We start from the raw sequence: 16,673 nt of genomic DNA, 5'->3' as shown, positions 1-16,673 counted from the left end.
TAGCCAAGCTAACCACGGCAATGGCATTTCTGATGGAAAGTACCAAGCTTCTCGGAGTGAAAGTCCTGGATAGAATTAATGGACGGCTCTTTCTATATGTTTCGCTTAGTGTAAGGGTTTTATCAGCTCAGGCAGACAATCACAAGGAGAATACCACAGCAACAGAGACGAACTCTTTGCAGTAGCCAAGCTAACCACGGCAATGGCAATTCTGATGGAAAGTACCAAGCTTCTCGGAGTGAAAGTCTTGGATAAAATTAATGGACGGCTCTTTTTATATGTTTCGCTTAGTGTAAGGGTTTTATCAGCTCAGGCAGACAATCGCACAGCAACAGAGACTAACTCTTCGCAGTAGCCAAGCTAACCACGGCAATGTTATTTCTGATGGAAAGTACCACGCTCCTCAGAGTGAAAGTCTTGGATAAAATTAAGGGACGGCACTTTCTATGTTTCGCTTAGTGTAAGGGTTTTATCAGCTCAGGCAGACAATCGCACAGAGAATAACTCTTTGCAGTAGCCAAGCTAACGACGGCAATGGCATTTCTGATGGAAAGTACCAAGCTTCTCGGAGTGAAAGTCTTGGATAAAATTAAAGGCCGGCTCTTTCTATGTTTCGCTTAGTGTAAGGGTTTTATCAGCTCAGGCAGGCAATTGCACAGAGAATACCACAGCAACAGAGACTAACTCTTTGCAGTAGCCAAGCTCACCACGGCAATGGCATTTCTGATGGAAAGTACCAAGCTTCTCGGAGTGAAAGTCTTGGATAAAATTAATGGATGTTTCTTTCTATATGTTTCGCTTAGTGTAAGGGTTTTATCAGCTCAGGCAGACAATCACACAGAGAATACCACAGCAACAGAGACTAAGTCTTCGCAGTAGCCAAGCTAACCACAGCAATGGGATTTCTGATGGAAGGACCAAGCTTCTCGAAGCGAAAGTTTTAGATAAAATTACTGGACGGCTCTTTGTTTCGCTTAGTGTAAGGGTTTTATCAGCTCAGGCAGACAATCGCACAGAGAATACCACAGCAACAGAGACGAAGTCTTCGCAGTAGCCAATCTAACCACAGCAATGGCATTTCTGATGGAAAGTACCAAGCTTCTCGGAGTGAAAGTCATGGATAAAATTAAGGGACGGCCCTTTCTATGTTTCGCTTAGTGTAAGGGTTTTATCAGCTCAGGCAGACAATCGCACAGAGAATACCACAGCAAAAGAGACGAACTCTTCGCAGTAGCCAAGCTAACCACGGCAATTCCGATGGAAAGTACCAAGCTTCTCGGAGTGAAAGTCTTGGATAAAATTAATGGACGGCTCTTTCTATATGTTTCGCTTAGTGTAAGGGTTTTATCAGCTCAGGCAGACAATCGCACAGCAACAGAGACTAACTCTTCGCAGTAGCCAAGCTAACCACGGCAATGGCATTTCTGATGGAAAGTAACAAGCTTCTCAGAGTGAAAGTCTTGGATAAAATTAAAGGACGGCCCGTTCTATGTTTCGCTTAGTGTAAGGGTTTTATCAGCTCAGGCAGACAATCGCACAGCAACAGAGACTAACTCTTCGCAGTAGCCAAGCTAACCACGGCAATGGCATTTCTGATGGAAAGTAACAAGCTTCTCGGAGTGAAAGTCTTGGATAACATTAATGGAAGAATCTTTCTATATGTTTCGCTTAGTGTAAGGGTTTTATCAGCTCAGGCAGACAATCGCACAGAGAATACCACAGCAACAGAGACTAACTCTCTGCAGTAGCCAAGCTAACCACTCCAATAGTATTTCTGATGGAAAGTACCAAGCTTCTCGGAGTGAAAGTCTTGGATAGAATTAATGGACGGCTCTTTTTATATGTTTCGCTTAGTGTAAGGGTTTTATCAGCTCAGGCAGACAATCGCACAGAGAATACCACAGAAACAGAGACGAACTCTTCGCAGTAGCCAAGCTAACCACGGCAATTCCGATGGAAAGTACCAAGATTCTCGGAGTGAAAGTCTTGGATAAAATTAATGGACGGCTCTTTCTATATGTTTCGCTTAGTGTAAGGGTTTTATCAGCTCAGGCAGACAATCGCACAGCAACAGAGACTAACTCTTCGCAGTAGCCAAGCTAACCACGGCAATGGCATTTCTGATGGAAAGTAACAAGCTTCTCAGAGTGAAAGTCTTGGATAAAATTAAGGGACGGCCCGTTCTACGTTTCGCTTAGTGTAAGGGTTTTATCAGCTCAGGCAGACAATCGCACAGCAACAGAGACTAACTCTTCGCAGTAGCCAAGCTAACCACGGCAATGGCATTTCTGATGGAAAGTTCCAAGCTTCTCAGAGTGAAAGTCTTGGATAAAATTAAGGGACGGCTTTCTATGTTTCACTTAGTGTAAGGGTTTTATCAGCTCAGGCAGACAATCGCACAGAGAATACCACAGCAACAGAGACTAACTCTCCGCAGTAGCCAAGCTAACCACGGCAATGGCATTTCTGATGGAAAGTACCAAGCTTCTCGGAGTGAAAGTCCTGGATAGAATTAATGGACGGCTCTTTCTATATGTTTCGCTTAGTGTAAGGGTTTTATCAGCTCAGGCAGACAATCACAAGGAGAATACCACAGCAACAGAGACGAACTCTTTGCAGTAGCCAAGCTAACCACGGCAATGGCAATTCTGATGGAAAGTACCAAGCTTCTCGGAGTGAAAGTCTTGGATAAAATTAATGGACGGCTCTTTTTATATGTTTCGCTTAGTGTAAGGGTTTTATCAGCTCAGGCAGACAATCGCACAGCAACAGAGACTAACTCTTCGCAGTAGCCAAGCTAACCACGGCAATGTTATTTCTGATGGAAAGTACCACGCTCCTCAGAGTGAAAGTCTTGGATAAAATTAAGGGACGGCACTTTCTATGTTTCGCTTAGTGTAAGGGTTTTATCAGCTCAGGCAGACAATCGCACAGAGAATAACTCTTTGCAGTAGCCAAGCTAACGACGGCAATGGCATTTCTGATGGAAAGTACCAAGCTTCTCGGAGTGAAAGTCTTGGATAAAATTAAAGGCCGGCTCTTTCTATGTTTCGCTTAGTGTAAGGGTTTTATCAGCTCAGGCAGGCAATTGCACAGAGAATACCACAGCAACAGAGACTAACTCTTTGCAGTAGCCAAGCTCACCACGGCAATGGCATTTCTGATGGAAAGTACCAAGCTTCTCGGAGTGAAAGTCTTGGATAAAATTAATGGATGTTTCTTTCTATATGTTTCGCTTAGTGTAAGGGTTTTATCAGCTCAGGCAGACAATCACACAGAGAATACCACAGCAACAGAGACTAAGTCTTCGCAGTAGCCAAGCTAACCACAGCAATGGGATTTCTGATGGAAGGACCAAGCTTCTCGAAGCGAAAGTTTTAGATAAAATTACTGGACGGCTCTTTGTTTCGCTTAGTGTAAGGGTTTTATCAGCTCAGGCAGACAATCGCACAGAGAATACCACAGCAACAGAGACGAAGTCTTCGCAGTAGCCAATCTAACCACAGCAATGGCATTTCTGATGGAAAGTACCAAGCTTCTCGGAGTGAAAGTCATGGATAAAATTAAGGGACGGCCCTTTCTATGTTTCGCTTAGTGTAAGGGTTTTATCAGCTTAGGCAGACAATCGCACAGAGAATACCACAGCAAAAGAGACCAACTCTTCGCAGTAGCCAAGGTAACCACGGCAATGGCATTTCTGATGGAAAGTACCAAGCTTCTCAGAGTGAACGTCTTGGATAGAATTAATGGACGGCTCTTTCTATATGTTTCGCTTAGTGTAAGGGTTTTATCAGCTCAGGCAGCCAATCGCACAGAGAATACCACAGCAACAGAGACTAACTCTTCGCAGTAGCCAAGCTAACCACAGCAATGGCATTTCTGATGGAAGGACCAAGTTTCTCAAAGCGAAAGTTTTAGATAAAATTACTGGATGGATCTTTCTATGTTTCGCTTAGGGTAAGGGTTTTATCAGCTGAGGCAGACAATCGCACAGAGAATACCACAGCAACAGAGACTAACTCTCTGCAGTAGCCAAGCTAACCACTCCAATAGTATTTCTGATGGAAAGTACCAAGCTTCTCGGAGTGAAAGTCTTGGATAGAATTAATGGACGGCTCTTTTTATATGTTTCGCTTAGTGTAAGGGTTTTATCAGCTCAGGCAGACAATCACAAGGAGAATACCACAGCAACAGAGACGAACTCTTTGCTGTAGCCAAGCTAACCACGGCAATGGCAATTCTGATGGAAAATACCAAGCTTCTCGGAGTGAAAGTCTTGGATAAAATTAATGGACGGCTCTTTTTATATGTTTCGCTTAGTGTAAGGGTTTTATCAGCTCAGGCAGACAATCGCACAGCAACAGAGACTAACTCTTCGCAGTAGCCAAGCTAACCACGGCAATGTCATTTCTGATGGAAAGTACCACGCTTCTCAGAGTGAAAGTCTTGGATAAAATTAAGGGACGGCTCTTTCTATGTTTCGCTTAGTGTAAGGGTTTTATCAGCTCAGGCAGACAATCGCACAGAGAATAACTCTTTGCAGTAGCCAAGCTAACGACGGCAATGGCATTTCTGATGGAAAGTACCAAGCTTCTCGGAGTGAAAGTCTTGGATAAAATTAAAGGCCGGCTCTTTCTATGTTTCGCTTAGTGTAAGGGTTTTATCAGCTCAGGCAGGCAATCGCACAGAGAATACCACAGCAACAGAGACTAACTCTTTGCAGTAGCCAAGCTCACCACGGCAATGGCATTTCTGATGGAAAGTACCAAGCTTCTCGGAGTGAAAGTCTTGGATAAAATTAATGGATGTTTCTTTCTATATGTTTCGCTTAGTGTAAGGGTTTTATCAGCTCAGGCAGACAATCACACAGAGAATACCACAGCAACAGAGACTAAGTCTTCGCAGTAGCCAAGCTAACCACAGCAATGGCATTTCTGATGGAAGGACCAAGCTTCTCGAAGCGAAAGTTTTAGATAAAATTACTGGACGGCTCTTTGTTTCGCTTAGTGTAAGGGTTTTATCAGCTCAGGCAGACAATCGCACAGAGAACACCACAGCAACAGAGACGAACTCTTCGCAGTAGCCAATCTAACCACAGCAATGGCATTTCTGATGGAAAGTACCAAGCTTCTCGGAGTGAAAGTCTTGGATAAAATTAAGGGACGGCCCTTTATGTTTCGCTTAGTGTAAGGGTTTTATCAGCTCAGGCAGACAATCGCACAGAGAATACCACAGCAACAGAGACGAACTCTTCGCAGTAGCCAAGTTAACCACGGCAATGGCATTTCTGATGGAAAGTACCAAGGTTCTCGGAGTGAAAGTCTTGGATAAAATTAATGGACGGCTCTTTCCATGTTTCGCTTAGTGTAAGGGTTTTATCAGCTCAGGCAGACAATCGCACAGAGAATACCACAGCAACAGAGACGAACTCTTCGCAGTAGCCAAGCTAACCACGGCAATGGCATTTCTGATGGATAATATTGAGCTTCTCGGAGTGAAGGTTGAATGCCCGGGCCAGCGCGTGTCACCAGAATGCCTCCGCCAGTGCTGGTTTAGAGATATCCCCAGAATTAGGGATGTGGATAGAGTTTGATGGATTAAGGATACGGTAAATTTGGATGTTTCTTCTTTACAATTCACCTCCCATCTTGATTAGTTTACCCTGCTTTAAGCTTGAAAAGTTATTGGTGGGGTTTAGAGTAATATAAGCTTCTTCTCTTTTTTTTGAAGTAGTCTGCTATTGCAATTTAATGTTTTTAGGGTAAGGGTTAGGACTAAGGTTTAGGTCTGGTTAAAACTGGTGGATTTCTGAATGTTCCCCCTTTTTAACCCCTCAGAATGCGCTCCTTCCTCGAAGCTCCCATAAAGGATCAAAAAAAAAAAAAACCAACAAATGTAGAATGAGCCATCTGTTAATTTTATCCAAACCTTTCACACCGAGAAGCTCTGTACTTTCCATCAGAAACGCCACTACAGTGGTTAGCTTGGCAACCGCCAAGACAGTCTCTGTTATTATCGTATTCTTTGTGGGATTAATTCTTAGCAGGAGTCAAGCTAACCACGATAATGGCATTTCTGATGGGAAATACTGAGTGTCTTGGAGCTTTAGGTTTGTATACAATTAACAGATGGCTCTTTCTACATTTTAAAGGGTTGGGATAGGTTTAGTATAAGGGTTTTATCTGCACAAGCAGACTGTCTCTGTTGCTGACCAATAACCCTACACAAACCCTGACTGAAAAATGTAGAACAAGATGGCTCTTTCTACATGTTTCGCTTAGGGTATGGGTTTTATCAGCTCAGGCAGACAATCGCACAGAGAATACCAGAGCAACAGAGACTAACTCTTCACAGTAGCCAAGCTAACAACGGCAATTCTGATGGAAAGTACCAAGCTCCTCGGAGTGAAAGTCTTGGATAAAATTAATGGACGTTTCTTTTTATATGTTTCGCTTAGGGTAAGGGTTTTATCAGCTCAGGCAGACAATCGCAGAGCAACAGAGAGGAATTCTTCGCAGTAGCCAAGCTAACCACGGCAATGGCATTTCTGATGGAAAGTACCAAGCTTCTCAGAGTGAAAGTCTTGGATAAAATTAAGGGACGGCCCTTTCTATGTTTCGCTTAGTGCAAGGGTTTTATCAGCTCAGGCAGACAATCGCACAGCAACAGAGACGAATTCTTCGCAGTAGCCAAGCTAACCACGGCAATGGCATTTCTGATGGAAAGTACCAAGCTTCTCAGAGTGAAAGTCTTGGATAAAATTAAGGGACGGCCCTTTCTATGTTTCGCTTAGTGCAAGGGTTTTATCAGCTCAGGCAGACAATCGCAAAGAGAATACCACAGCAACAGAGAGCAAGTCTTCGCAGTAACCAAGCTAATCACGGCAATGGCATTTCTGATGGAAAGCACCAAGCTTCTCGGAGTGAAAGTCTTGGATAAAATTAATGGACGTTTCTTTCTATATGTTTCGCGTAGTGTAAGGGTTTTATCAGCTCAGGCAGACAATCGCACAGCAACAGAGACGAATTCTTCGCAGTAGCCAAGCTAACCACGGCAATGGCATTTCTGATGGAAAGTACCAAGCTTCTCGGAGTGAAAGTCTTGGATAAAATTAATGGACGTTTCTTTCTATATGTTTCGCTTAGTGCAAAGGTTTTATCAGCTAAGGCAGACAATCGCACGGAGAATACCACAGCAACAGAAACTAACTCTTCGCAGTAGCCAAGCTAACCACAGCAATGGCATTTCTGATGGAAGGACCAAGCTTCTCAAAGCGAAAGTTTTAGATAAAATTACTGGACGGCTCTTTCCATGTTTCGCTTAGGGTAAGGGTTTTATCAGCTCAGGCAGACAATCGCACAAAGAATACCACAGCAACAGAGACAAACTCTTCGCAGTAGCCAAGCTAAGCACGGCAATAGTATTTCTGATGGAAGGACCAAGCTTCTCGAAGCGATAGTTTTAGATAAAATTACTGGACGGCTCTTTCTATAGGTTTCGCTTAGTGTAAGGGTTTTACCAGCTCAGGCAGACAATTGCACAGAGAATACCACAGCAACAGAGACGAACTCTTCGCAGTAGCCAAGCTAACCACAGCAACGGCATTTCTGATGGAAGGACCAAGCTTCTCGAAGCGAAAGTTTTAGATAAAATTACTGGACGGCTCTTTCTATGTTTCGCTTTGGGTAAGGGTTTCATCAGCTCAGGCAGACAATCGCACAGCAACAGAGATTAACTCTTCGCAGTAGCCAAGCTAACCACGGCAATGGCATTTCTGATGGAAAGTACCAAGCTTCTCAGAGTGAAAGTCTTGGATAAAATTAATGGACGTTTCTTTCTATATGTTTCGCTTAGTGTAAGGGTTTTATCAGCTCAGGCAGACAATCGCACAGCAACAGAGATTAACTCTTCGCAGTAGCCAAGCTAACCACGGCAATGGCATTTCTGATGGAAAGTACCAAGCTTCTCAGAGTGAAAGTCTTGGATAAAATTAAGGGACGGCCCTTTCTATGTTTCAATTAGTGCAAGGGTTTTATCAGCTCAGGCAGACAATCGCAAAGAGAATACCACAGCAACAAAAACTAACTCTTCGCAGTAGCCAAGCTAACCACAGCAATGGCATTTCTGATGGAAGGACCAAGCTTCTCGAAGCGAAAGTTTTAGATAAAATTACTGGACGGCTCTTTCTATGTTTCGCTTTGGGTAAGGGTATTATCAGCTCAGGCAGACAATCGCACAAAGAATACCACAGCAACAGAGACGAACTCTTCGCAGTAGCCAAGCTAACCACGGCAATAGTATTTCTGATGGAAAGTACTAAGCTTCTCGGAGTGAAAGTCTTGGATAAAATTAATGGACGTTTCTTTCTATATGTTTCGCTTAGTGTAAGGGTTTTATCAGCTCAGGCAGACAATCGCAAAGAGAATACCTCAGCAACAGAGAACAACTCTTCGCAGTAGCCAAGCAAATCACGGCAATGGCATTTCTGATGGAAAGCACCAAGCTTCTCGGAGTGAAAGTCTTGGATAAAATTAATGGACGTTTCTTTCTATATGTTTCGCTTAGTATAAGGGTTTTATCAGCTCAGGCAGACAATCGCACAGCAACAGAGACGAATTCTTCGCAGTAGCCAAGCTAACCACGGCAATGGCATTTCTGATGGAAAGTACCAAGCTTCTCAGAGTGAAAGTCTTGGATAAAATTCAGGAACGGCCCTTTCTATGTTTCGCTTAGTGCAAGGGTTTTATCAGCTCCGGCAGACAATCGCACAGAGAATACCACAGCAACAGAGACGAACTCTTCGCAGTAGCCAAGCTAACCACGGCAATAGTATTTCTGATGGAAAGTACTAAGCTTCTCGGAGTGAAAGTCTTGGATAAAATTAATGGACGTTTCTTTCTATAGGTTTCGCTTAGTGTAAGGGTTTTATCAGCTCAGGCAGACAATCGCACAGAGAATACCACAGCAACAGAGACGAACTCTTCGCAGTAGCCAAGCTAACCACAGCAATGGCATTTCTGATGGAAGGACCAAGCTTCTCGAAGCGAAAGTTTTAGATAAAATTACTGGACGGCTCTTTCTATGTTTCGCTTAGGGTAAGGGTTTTATCAGCTGAGGCAGACAATCGCACAGAGAATACCACAGCAACAGAGACGAACTCTTCGCAGTAGCCAAGCTAACCACGGCAATTCTGATGGAAAGTACCAAGCTTCTCGGAATGAAAGTCTTGGATAAAATTAATGGACGTTTCTTTCTATATGTTTCGCTTAGTGTAAGGGTTTTATCAGCTCGGGCAGACAATTGCACAGCAACAGAGACTAACTCTTCGCAGAAGCCAAGCTAACCACGGCAATGGCATGTCTGATGGAAATTACCGAGCTTCTCAGAGTGAAAGTCTTGGATAAAATTAAGGGACGGCCCTTTCTATGTTTCGCTTAGTGTAAGGGTTTTATCAGCTCAGGCAGACAATCGCACAGAGAATACCACAGCAACAGAAACTAACTCTTCGCAGTAGCCAAGCTAACCACGGCAATGGCATTTCTGATGGAAAGTACCAAGCTTCTCGGAGTGAAAGTCTTGGATAAAATTAATGGACGGTTCTTTCGATATGTTTCGCTTAGTGTAAGGGTTTTATCAGCTCAGGCAGACAATCGCACAGAGAATACCACAGTAATAAAGTCAAACTCTTCACAGCAGCCAAGCTAACCCAGGCAATGGCATTTCTGATGGATAATATTGAGCTTCTCGGAGTGAAAGTTAAGGGTTGAATGCCCTGGCCAGCGCGTGTCACCAGAGTGCCTCCGCCAGTGCTGGCTTAGATATATCCCCAGAATTAGGGTTATGGATGTGGATAGAGTTTGATGGATTAAGGATACGGTAAATTTGGATGTTTCTTCTTTACAATTCACCTCCCATCTTGATTAGTTTACCCTGCTTTAAGCTTGGAAAGTTATTGGTGGGGTTTACAGTAATATAAGCTTTTTTTGAAGTAGTCTGCTATTGCAATTTAATGTTTTTAGGGTAAGGGTTAGGACTAAGGTTTAGGTCTGGATAAAACTGGTGGATTTCTCAAATGTTCCCCCTTTTTAACCCCTCAGAATGCGCTCCTTCCTCGAAGCTCCCATAAAGAAGCAAAAAAAAAAAAACAAAAAAAAATGTAGAATGAGCTATCCGTTAAATTTATCCAAACCTTTCACACCGAGAAGCTCTGTACTTTCCATCAGAAATGCCTGCAGTGGTTAGCTTGGCAACCGCCAAAACAGTCTCTGTTACTATGGTATTCTTTGTGGGATTAATTCTTAGCAGGAGTCAAGCTAACCACGAAAATGGCATTTCTGATGGGAAATACTGAGTGTCTTGGAGCTTTCGGTTTGTACACAATTATCAGATGGCTCTTTCTACATTTTAAAGGGTTGGGATAGATTTAGTATAACGGTTTTATCTGCACAGGCAGACAGTCTCTGTTGCTGACCATAACCCTACACCAACCCTGACTGAAAAATATAGAACAAGATGGCTCTTTCTACATGTTTCGCTTAGGGTATGGGTTTTATCAGCTGAGGCAGACAATCGCACAGAGAATACCAGAGCAACAGAAACTAACTCTTCGCAGTAGCCAAGCTAACCACGGCAATGGCATTTCTGATGGAAAGTACCAAGCTTCTCGGAGTGAAAGTCTTGGATAGAATTAATGGACGGCTCTTTCTATGTTTCGCTTAGTGTAAGGGTTTTATCAGCTCAGGCAGACAATCGCACAGAGAATACCACAGCAACAGAGACGAACTCTTCGCAGTAGCCAAGCTAACCACAGCAATGGCATTTCTGATGGAAGGACCAAGCTTCTCGAAGCGAAAGTTTTAGATAAAATTACTGGACGGCTCTTTCTATGTTTCGCTTAGGGTAAGGGTTTTATCAGCTCAGGCAGACAATCGCACAGAGAATACCACAGCAACAGAGACGAACTCTTCGCAGTAGCCAAGCTAACCACGCCAATAGTATTTGATGTTAAGTACCAAGCTTCTCGGGGTGAAAGTCTTGGATAAAATTAATGGAAGTTTCTTTCTATATGTTTTGCTTAGTGTAAAGGTTTTATCAGCTCAGGCAGACCATCGCACAGAGAATACCAGAGCAACAGAGACCAACTCTTCGCAGTAGCCAAGCTAACCACGGCAATGGCATTTCTGATGGAAAGTACCAAGCTTCTCGGAGTTAGTCTTGGATAGAATTAATGGACGGCTCTTTCTATAGGTTTCGCTGAGTGTAAGGGTTTTATCTGCACAGGCAGACAGTCTCTGTTGCTGACCATAACCGTACACCAAATCTGACTGAAAAATGTAGAACAAGATGGCTCTTTCTACATGTTTCGCTTAGTGAAAGGGTTTTATCAGCTCAGGCAGACAATCGCACAGAGAATACCAGAGCAACAGAGACTAACTCTTCGCAGTAGCCAAGCTAACAACGGCAATGGCATTTCTGAGAGAAAGTGCCAAGCTTCTCGGAGTGAAAGTCTTGGATAAAATTAATGGACGTTTCTTTTTATATGTTTCGCTTAGTGTAAGGGTTTTATCAGCTCAGGCAGACAATCGCAAAGAGAATACCACAGCAACAGAGACCAAGTCTTCGCAATAGCCAAGCTAACCATGACAATGGCATTTGTGATGGAAAGTACCATGCTTCTCGGAGTGAAAGTCTTGGATAAAATTAATGGACGTTTCTTTCTATAGGTTTCGCTTAGTGTAAGGGTTTTATCAGCTCAGGCAAACAATCGCACAGCAACAGAGACTAACTCTTCGCAGTAGCCAAGCTAACCACAGCAATGGCATTTCTGATGGAAGGACCAAGCTTCTCGAAGCGAAAGTTTTAGATAAAATTAATGGACGGCTCTTTATGTTTCGCTTAGGGTAAGGGTTTTATCAGCTGAGGCAGACAATCGCACAGAGAATACCACAGCAACAGAGACTAACTCTCTGCGGTAGCCAAGCTAACCACGCCAATAGTATTTCTGATGGAAAGTACCAAGCTTCTCGGAGTGAAAGTCTTGGATAGAATTAATGGACGGCTCTTTTTATATGTTTCGCTTAGTGTAAGGGTTTCATCAGCTCAGGCAGACAATCGCACAGAAAATACCACAGCAACAGAGACTAACTCTTCGCAGTAGCCAAGCTAACCACGGCAATTCTGATGGAAAGTACCAAGCTTCTCGGAGTGAAAGTCTTGGATAAAATTAATGGACGTTTCTTTCTATATGTTTCGCTTAGTGTAAGGGTTTTATCAGCTCAGGCAGACAATCGCACAGCAACAGAGACCAACTCTTCGCAGAAGCCAAGCTAACCACGGCAATGGCATTTCTGATGGAAAGTACCAAGCTTCTCGGAGTGAAAGTCTTGGATAAAATTAATGGAAGGCTCTTTCGATATGTTTCGCTTAGTGTAAGGGTTTTATCAGCTCAGGCAGACAATCGCACAGAGAATACCACAGCAACAGAGACTAACTCTTCGTAGTAGCCAACTACGGCAATAGCATTCCTGATGGAAAGTACCAAGCTTCTTGGAGTGAAAGTTTTGGATAATATTAATGGACGGCTCTTTCTAAATGTTTAATTTATAGTAAGGGTTTTATCTGTTCAGACAGACAATCCCGCAGAAATACAACAGCAAGAGAGACTAACTCTTTGTGGTAGCCAAGCAAACCAGGGCAATGGCATTACTGAAGGAAAGTACCAAGCTTCTCGGAGTGAAAGTTTTGGATAAAATTAGTGGACAGCTCTTTCTACATGTTTCGCTTAGTGTAAGGGTTTTATCAGCTCAGGCAGACAGTAACACAGAGAACACCACAACAACAGAGTCTAACTCTTCGTAGTAGCCAAACTAACTACTTAAATGGCAGTACTGATGGAAAGTACCAAGCTTCTCGGAGTGAAAATTTTGGGTAAAATTAATGGACGCCTCTTTCTAAATGTTTCATTTATGGTAAGGGTTTTATCTGTGCAGTCGGACAATCCCGCAGAAATACCATAGCAACAGAGACTAACTCTTCGTGGTAACAAAGCTAACTACGGCACTGGCATTCCTGATTTAAAGTATCAAGTTTCTTGCAGTGAAACTTGTGGATAAAGTTAATGAACGGCTATTCTACATATTTCACTTATAGTAAGGGTTTTATCTGTTCAGTCGGAAAATCCCGCAGAAACACAATAGCAACAGACACTGTCTGCCTAAGCAGATAAAACCCTTATGCTAAACCTATCCCAACCCTTACAAAAAGATGTAGAAAGAGCCAGCCGCTAATTATATCTGAACCAAAAGCTCCGAAACACCAGATATACCATTGCCGTGGTTAGCTTGGCTCCTGCTAAGAATTAATCCCACAAATAATACCATAGCAACAGACACTGTCTTGGAGGTTGCCAAGCTAACAATAACATTTCTGATGGAAAGTACAGAGCTTCTCGGTATGCAAGATTTGGATAAAACTAACAGACGGCTCTTTCAACACGTTTGGGTTGGGGTTTGTATTAGGGTAAAGGTTTTATCTGCTCAGGCAGCAAATCCAACAGAAAACCCCACATTAACAGAGACCAACTCTTCGCGGTAGCCAAGCTAACCACGGCAACAGCATTTCTGATGGAAAGTACCAAGTTTCTCGGAGTGAAAGTCTTGGATAAAATTAATGGACGGCTCTTTCTATAAGTTTCGCTTAGTGTAAGGGTTTTATCAGCTCAGGCAGACAATCGCACAGAGAATACCACAGCAACAGAGACCAACTCTTCGCAGTAGCCAAGCTAACCACGGCAATTCTGATGGAAAGTACCAAGCTTCTCGGAGTGAAAGTCTTGGATAAAATTAATGGACGTTTCTTTCTATATGTTTCGCTTAGTGTAAGGGTTTTATCAGCTCAGGCAGACAATCGCACAGCAACAGAGACCAACTCTTCGCAGAAGCCAAGCTAACCACGGCAATGGCATTTCTGATGGAAAGTACCAAGCTTCTCGGAGTGAAAGTCTTGGATAAAATTAATGGAAGGCTCTTTCGATATGTTTCGCTTAGTGTAAGGGTTTTATCAGCTCAGGCAGACAATCGCACAGAGAATACCACAGCAACAGAGACTAACTCTTCGTAGTAGCCAACTACGGCAATAGCATTCCTGATGGAAAGTACCAAGCTTCTTGGAGTGAAAGTTTTGGATAATATTAATGGACGGCTCTTTCTAAATGTTTAATTTATAGTAAGGGTTTTATCTGTTCAGACAGACAATCCCGCAGAAATACAACAGCAAGAGAGAATAACTCTTTGCAGTAGCCAAGCTAACGACGGCAATGGCATTTCTGATGGAAAGTACCAAGCTTCTCGGAGTGAAAGTCTTGGATAAAATTAAAGGCCGGCTCTTTCTATGTTTCGCTTAGTGTAAGGGTTTTATCAGCTCAGGCAGGCAATCGCACAGAGAATACCACAGCAACAGAGACTAACTCTTTGCAGTAGCCAAGCTCACCACGGCAATGGCATTTCTGATGGAAAGTACCAAGCTTCTCGGAGTGAAAGTCTTGGATAAAATTAATGGATGTTTCTTTCTATATGTTTCGCTTAGTGTAAGGGTTTTATCAGCTCAGGCAGACAATCACACAGAGAATACCACAGCAACAGAGACTAAGTCTTCGCAGTAGCCAAGCTAACCACAGCAATGGCATTTCTGATGGAAGGACCAAGCTTCTCGAAGCGAAAGTTTTAGATAAAATTACTGGACGGCTCTTTGTTTCGCTTAGTGTAAGGGTTTTATCAGCTCAGGCAGACAATCGCACAGAGAATACCACAGCAACAGAGACGAACTCTTCGCAGTAGCCAATCTAACCACAGCAATGGCATTTCTGATGGAAAGTACCAAGCTTCTCGGAGTGAAAGTCTTGGATAAAATTAAGGGACGGCCCTTTCTATGTTTCGCTTAGTGTAAGGGTTTTATCAGCTCAGGCAGACAATCGCACAGAGAATACCACAGCAACAGAGACGAACTCTTCGCAGTAGCCAAGTTAACCACGGCAATGGCATTTCTGATGGAAAGTACCAAGGTTCTCGGAGTGAAAGTCTTGGATAAAATTAATGGACGGCTCTTTCCATGTTTCGCTTAGTGTAAGGGTTTTATCAGCTCAGGCAGACAATCGCACAGAGAATACCACAGCAACAGAGACGAACTCTTCGCAGTAGCCAAGCTAACCACGGCAATGGCATTTCTGATGGATAATATTGAGCTTCTCGGAGTGAAGGTTGAATGCCCGGGCCAGCGCGTGTCACCAGAATGCCTCCGCCAGTGCTGGTTTAGAGATATCCCCAGAATTAGGGATGTGGATAGAGTTTGATGGATTAAGGATACGGTAAATTTGGATGTTTCTTCTTTACAATTCACCTCCCATCTTGATTAGTTTACCCTGCTTTAAGCTTGAAAAGTTATTGGTGGGGTTTAGAGTAATATAAGCTTCTTCTCTTTTTTTTGAAGTAGTCTGCTATTGCAATTTAATGTTTTTAGGGTAAGGGTTAGGACTAAGGTTTAGGTCTGGTTAAAACTGGTGGATTTCTGAATGTTCCCCCTTTTTAACCCCTCAGAATGCGCTCCTTCCTCGAAGCTCCCATAAAGGATAAAAAAAAAAAAACAACAAATGTAGAATGAGCTATCTGTTAATTTTATCCAAACCTTTCACACCGAGAAGCTCTGTACTTTCCATCAGAAACGCCACTACAGTGGTTAGCTTGGCAACCGCCAAGACAGTCTCTTTTACTATCGTATTCTTTGTGGGATTAATTCTTAGCAGGAGTCAAGCTAACCACGATAATGGCATTTCTGATGGGAAATACTGAGTGTCTTGGAGCTTTAGGTTTGTATACAATTAACAGATGGCTCTTTCTACATTTTAAAGGGTTGGGATAGGTTTAGTATAAGGGTTTTATCTGCACAAGCAAACAGTCTCTGTTGCTGACCAATAACCCTACACAAACCCTGACTGAAAAATGTAGAACAAGATGGCTCTTTCTACATGTTTCGCTTAAGGTATGGGTTTTATCACCTCAGGCAGACAATCGCACAGAGAATACCAGAGCAACAGAGACTAACTCTTCGCAGTAGCCAAGCTAACAACGGCAATGGCATTTCTGATGGAAAGTACCAAGCTCCTCGGAGTGAAAGTCTTGGATAAAATTAATGGACGTATCTTTTTATATGTTTCGCTTAGTGTAAGGGTTTTATCGGCTCAGGCAGACAATCGCAAAGAGAATACCACAGCAACAGAGAACAAGTCTTCGCAGTAGCCAGGCTAATCACGGCAATGGCATTTCTGATGGAAAGCACCAAGCTTCTCGGAGTGAAAGTCTTGGATAAAATTAATGGACGTTTCTTTCTATATGTTTCGCTTAGTGTAAGGGTTTTATCAGCTCAGGAAGACAATCGCACAGCAACAGAGACGAATTCTTCGCAGTACCCAAGCTAACCACGGCAATGGCATTTCTGATGGAAAGTACCAAGCTTCTCAGAGTGAAAGTCTTGGATAAAATTAAGGGACGGCCCTATGTTTCGCTTAGTGCAAGGGTTTTATCAGCTCAGGCAGACAATCGCACAGAGAATACCACAGCAACAGAAACTAACTCTTCGCAGTAGCCAAGCTAACCACAGCAATGACATTTCTGATGGAAGGA

Source organism: Lampris incognitus, chromosome 10, assembly GCF_029633865.1.
Source record: "Lampris incognitus isolate fLamInc1 chromosome 10, fLamInc1.hap2, whole genome shotgun sequence".
Lineage (NCBI taxonomy): Eukaryota > Metazoa > Chordata > Actinopteri > Lampriformes > Lampridae > Lampris > Lampris incognitus.
The sequence above is the reverse complement of the archived record's forward strand: the minus strand, read 5'-3'. Positions refer to the sequence as shown.